Here is a 6211-nt window from a genome sequence, read left to right as displayed (position 1 = left end):
TGAGCCTTCAAATTTATTCATATATAGTGGACCAAAACATTAGGCCATTTTCTGTTTTTTAGGACTATACACTTCACTCGTTGGGAAGATATTATCTACTGAAACGCAGCTATATGTCTACGGGGATCGTGCAATATATACAGTGGTATCATCTTCTCGAAATGAGATACAGTATATACAGTTGTATCCAGAGCTCACGGAGGAGACGTCAGAACTCAAAACCCCCGTTCAATTGAACAGATAAAGAAGGCCTTGCGGTGTTGTCAAGGGGTGTCTCCAAGGTGATTACTAGTCCCGAACTGCCGACCTGGCCATTCCATTTGGATCGCCCAAGCTGCCAAAGCACCATTCGAGGCCTCAGTTCGCGGTAAGGTGTGCACAGTGCAATTCAATTACAGGCAACTTATTATACATGAGAAGAGGTGGAGTGCTTACAGAGAGAGCTGTGAATGCTGAGGGATGTCTTGAGCAAGAGAAACCACACATTACGCTGAGTTCGTCTTTCAAAGAGTGGACAAACTCGGTGCGTATTCCAGGATCACTTCCTCCGAAAGTGGGGCAAACACTGGTGCATGTACTTCGGTTAATAAGTTCAGAAGTGTGCAACTAAAATAAACTTGGAAAGAAGGGATTGATACAATGGCATGAGAACCACAGTAGTGAAAACCCAAAAGACACTTAAATATCCACCCATGTTTGTACTCATTTAAAGAAGGCCAAAAAGTAAAATGACATAAGCAAGATCAATGAACACGCTCTCAGGTTGTATTCTATGGTAGAATGTAGTTATATCTGCCAAAGCTTTCCTGACCAACAAAAATATTTACAAGACGATGCATCCAACAAAAGATGTCACTGTATTGTGACTAACAGCAGGCCACATTTTTACTAAGCTATTCAGAATAACCTCATTTATCTTGAAAAGCAAACTGCTAATTATAACTCTGAGCAAGTGCTTATATTCAATCTACCTGATTTGAATGCTGGGCCTCACCATAAGGCCAGACCTCTTCCATGCTACAGCTTGTGCAACTCCAAATGAAACGGAATTATCAGGCCACTGAAACGTTGGAGTGAACCTAGTACCTTGTTTGTTCTTCAAAAGAAATGGAGTAGAAATAAGAAGAGGCAGGTGAAGTAATTAGGAACAGATCTCAAGAGGATTAAGTGATGCTACAGGTAGCATGCTTACGCATATACTAACCTTGAAAGAGAAGCTCACTCTTGTATCACCAGGACACTTTCCATGTGCTTGGAGGAATCCGCCAAATAAAGGGATTAAACCACTTGCTGTTATCCCCTCACCAGCAACATATGTCAATTGTCCATTTGGAAATTGCACATCCATGAAGGACTGAAACAAAAATCCAAGCAAAGAGCATTAAACAGCAGAAATATGTCATACTGCAGTGGTAAGATGATGCAATCCGTACTTCTACATAGGGGCATGCCACAGAAATTATGAGCAAGTCCTATTTTATTGCACAGTAATTCTATAAAAACTCTAGTCAGAGTCCCATTTTGCTGCAAGCGATTAATGGGGACAATCCTATAAAAACTATGTGATAGGAATCATATATCCTTTGATAGCATGATGGCAAAATTAAACAGGAAAGCTTGTTAACCAGCCAACTAGGCACCAGCTGCCCAGTTATCCAGCCAATGTTCTTATCATATGGAGTGACAATTTGCAAATATGAGCCAATCCCGTTGTTAATTTGCTAGATATAAATGACTGAATCTTCGTAGAACCAGAAATTTGGTAAAGAAAAAAAATGTGTACAACCAATAGGATAAATGGTGTGTTGAGAGACAGGTAAAAGGCATATACACTTACACAAGCTACAGGGTTGAGGCACATCATTGACATCAGCATCCATTTTCTATGCTTTGACCAGATAGCTGGACATAGGGAATGCATTCCGTTCTGCAACACTTGCATGAATTTCAATATGGACATGCAATAAAGAACAGCCAGTACAGAAACTTGAAGTGCTTGGATAGGCGTAATTGATACAGAAACTGGAAATGCTTGAATATGTGAAATTCTATAGAGAGGGCGACAAACGCAACTATATTAGGTGCTAGACGTCCTCAGTGATTTAGCAGAAATTGGTATGCAAAAAATAATATACTTCTGAAAACAGCAAAAGAATATTACATGCATGACTTATTGACTTTGGTGATAGGGCCAAAATTCGGCAATGTAAATAATTTATATAGATATGAGTACATAAATAAACAACAAAAGGTTGATTATCAATCAGTAATGTTCAGAAAGAAGATAGATAGTTAGCTAAGGAAATATAAAGCTTCCATAGAGCTACTTGAGTATTTGAGTGGGAAAAAAAAGCAACAAAAGTTTGAATATCAATCTGTAATGTTCAGAAACAAGATAAGATATTTAGCTGGGAAATGCAAGTCTTCCATAGAGCTACTTGAGTATTGGAGTGCAAAAACATAAATAACTGTGATAGCAAATGATTCGCCAGAGAGTATTCTCTAACACCTAATAATATGCTATCACTTGCATGTATGAACTATCCTTCGAACCAAGAACGAGTTCCATCTGCAGTAAATTTTCTATGACCATAAACTGCATGCTAAACTTTTAAAGCTACCATGGTGTATAGAAAATAATCAAATAGTTTGCTAGTCTTCACAAATCACAAGATAAGTGATGTAAGTATACAATTTGAATGGCCACATACATAAGACGAAATGACATCAAGCCTAAAGAAAGGGGGGAGAAGTACCTTGCGATCATAACCATACCAAAGAAGGTGTTGCTTTGACAGATGAACGGGCAAAAGAAGCGTGGAGTCTCGAACAAACAGTAAAGGCCCCAGTTGAACAAGGAAAAGTGGCGAGCTATCATTTCCAGAAGTTAAATTGCCACGTGATGACTCTAACCTCCAAAGGTCTCCTCGTGCAACTACTGAACTCTCGAAGTCATGGTGCCTGGTGTTGTAAGTTGCTGAGATATTTACAGTGCCCTGTGCCAACATCAATACAAGAGTTATGACTCGTAGTTCAGGATTAAAAAATCCATTTAATACGCATACGACTAACAGAAGGTAAGAAAGAAGTTTTTGATACAGCAACAGCCAACAGCATAATTGAACTGCAGGTAGTGCTAATTACAACCAATGATCACAACCAGTTGTTAACATAAAGGGCCCATAACAGACACATTAGATGAGTGAGAGCTATTTAAAGCACCAAAGCATAAAAAAGAACTCAATGTAGACAAATTATAAACAGTTCACCTAAATCAACCATATAGCCAAAACATCATATATTCTTAAGCACAGTTTAGCTCACCAAAATGTTTCAGAACAGAACAGTCTAGGTTATCCCGTGACAGAAAATGTGTCAATTATGTGCAAGTTCATCGTCAATCCGATTGATCATACAAACCTTAGCCTTCTCAAAGTTCTCCAATGTCCCAATTTCGCAATCAAATCCGTCTTCCTCCTCATCCAGTCCATCGTCGCCCATGGCCCCAACCGCACCCACACTAGCTGCAGTGGCACTTCCAGTGGCCGCAGCAGCAGCAGCTGCTGCCACCTCGAGGGACCCTATGTCTACAGCCCTTTCCAAAGCGACGTTCGTGGACCCAACCGCCCTCACAGCGAGCGCAACCTCCCCCTCGTCCGCCGTCACCGCGGTCGGCGGCTGTGCGACTTCCCATTTCCGGAACGGCACAGGCACAGGCACCTGGCGCGCGAGGTGCTGAACCGCCGCACCGAGCTCGGACCCCGCCTGCCCGAGCCTGCCGCCGATCTCGACGAGCGAGGACACGGCCACGGCGGGGAGGTCCACGGCCCCGGACCGCGCGGCGCACCCCGCCGACGAAGGGGACAACGGGGAGGTCGATGTCGAAGGGGATGACGATCTTGGGCGGCAACAGCGCTGGCGGCGACCACGGGGGCAGCTGCGGCGGCTGCGCGTGGAGGAGGAGCCCCGAGAAGCCCTGCGCGAGGCGGTCCGCCAGGTCCTGCCCGTGCCGCTGCACGCCCACCCACGACGCCTCGAGCGAGATCTCCATGCTTCCGATCCGATTCGATCGAAGCCCCCCGAGCCCGTAGGCTTCGAGGGGAATGGGGGCGAGGTTTCGCGAAGCCGAGAGGTGTGGAGAGGAAGAAGCGGGTTCAGTGGTGGTGGTGGACTGGTGGTGGGTGATCGGGAGGCGCTGCGACGGCGATAACGTCTTGCCTGTCCCCGACGAGACGACGTGGATGGATGGACGGCTGGATATTATTCGAGGTCGGCACGCTGTGGGGCCTACATGTTCGCTTCTGTGGCGGGAGCACGTAAGGACATGTCACGCGCGCAATGGAAGATGGTTAGAGCATCTACACTTGATTGGAACAAGTTATCTCATTTCCCTACAACCAATAAAAAAAAATCGAAGACAAAAATCAAGCTCCAATAGATTTCCTTTTCAAGTCTCTATTTTTTTTCTTAATCGACGAAACTGTTCTCTCAGTCCCTTAAAGAAAGGGAACAGCTAGACATTTTTCTCAATTCTCAATTCTCTCACTGACCTGTAGGACCCACGCTCTTGAGCGACATCGGCACATAGCCGCGCCGGGCACGTCGTGCGCCGAATCGGGAGGTGACGCCGCCGCGCCAGGTGGGCTGCAACCACGCGCAAACATGGGAGGGCCGCCGCCGCGCCATGGCCCGACGCCAGCTTGTTATGCCCTAGCGAGACAAGATGACTGTCGCCATGCCACGCGCGTTTGCGCGACCACCTCGCCTGTCACTTCGCCGTGGCTCACGCCGAGCATGCTGGCGCCGCACCGCGCGCTCTTGCGCAAGCTCCGCACACCGTCGTGCCCCCATGCCTAGGTCAGCCCGTCGTTGTTGCGTGCCGCTATGGATAGGAGAGAAACGAGAAAGGAGAGGAAGGAGGAAGACAGATTGCAGATTGATTTGGCATTGACATGTGGGGTTCACGTAAATAAAGGGATGAGATTTCTCAATCGGATGGAGCACATATCTCCTATCCAGTGTAATCCAGTTTTCTGAATCTCCTACTACTAAATTTTAAGAGAAAGGGGAAAGAGGGATCTAACGGAGACAAACTAACTCCAGCCCTCTACTTTGATCTCTATTTTTTTATTAAATTTGTCGGTACTTGATTCTATCTTGAATTTTTATCCTAATTCTGGTGTCTACAAAATTCTAGCTCTGAACAAGAAATTCTAGTCCCGTAATCCACTACAAGTTTTATTTTTTTTCAGAAATGTCTATTCACGTACCTTCTCTAGGTGATATATCGATCCTTTCAATCGGTCAAAAAGAAAGAGACAAAGATGGCTGCACCCATGTGAATAGATAATAAGAAATGACATGAAAACTTAAGTGATTGAAATAGACATATCTTTTTCATATTGAGTATAAGTATGGCATACTATCAAGAAGGAGGCAACATGAATAGTTCGACAAGTTTCAAGTGCTCAAACTAAACGAACACCAAGTGCTAACATGAGAGAAACCTTCACATAACATGTACATTTGATAGTATCAAAGTTTGTTTTTTATTTGGGATGGCGAGCCCTCCGAATAAGCTTTCCGTAGAGTCCAAGATCATCGAAATTGGAGTTTTGAGTAAAAAGTTATGACACTTTTTGTTGAGGTTCTGCATTTTTTGTTGCAACGACTAGTTTTCATGTGCCTGCATTTATACTCCTTCCCCTTCATTTGTAGGGTTGATGGCTTTGTGCATGAACTAGCATACATCGTAGAGGCCTTGTGGCACTGTCCAAACCCCTCTTTGTAGGTTTGTGTGATTTATGAGAAATCTAAAGAGTTGGGTTGAAAGATTTAGGTTCCCTTTAAAATGCAGGAATTTTGCAACAATAGTATAAGAATTTCACAGGAATCATTTTATTTTAACAGGAAAACACATGAAAACAAGACAAAATCCTACATTATGAAGTGGGGCCTAGTTGTTGAGAGCAAGAGTGAGCAACCAAATCAGAAACAATTATGGGCTTCGTGAAGCATATATTACTTTTGGAGGTTAAACCTCCTAGACAGCTAGATGTTGTCTGGCAAGCTCCTATCCTTATTTTGAGCTACGTGAAAGTTTGTGAAAGCATCAGCTTTGCCTCAAGAACAAAAGAAGTCCAATAGTGAAGCAAGGAAAGAGACAATGCTAGATCTAGACCTTTGGTGATCGCTCACGGCCCCTTGGAAG

General features: G+C 44.1%; 1 pseudogene; it reads right to left on the bottom strand.

The window, feature by feature from the left end:
• Positions 1-4197, bottom strand: LOC136513177 (uncharacterized; annotated as a pseudogene).
• Between the last annotated feature and the right edge of the window lie 2014 nt (positions 4198-6211).

Source organism: Miscanthus floridulus, chromosome 16 (assembly GCF_019320115.1).
Source record: "Miscanthus floridulus cultivar M001 chromosome 16, ASM1932011v1, whole genome shotgun sequence".
NCBI lineage: Eukaryota > Viridiplantae > Streptophyta > Magnoliopsida > Poales > Poaceae > Miscanthus > Miscanthus floridulus.
This window is presented reverse-complemented; position numbering and strand designations above follow the sequence as displayed.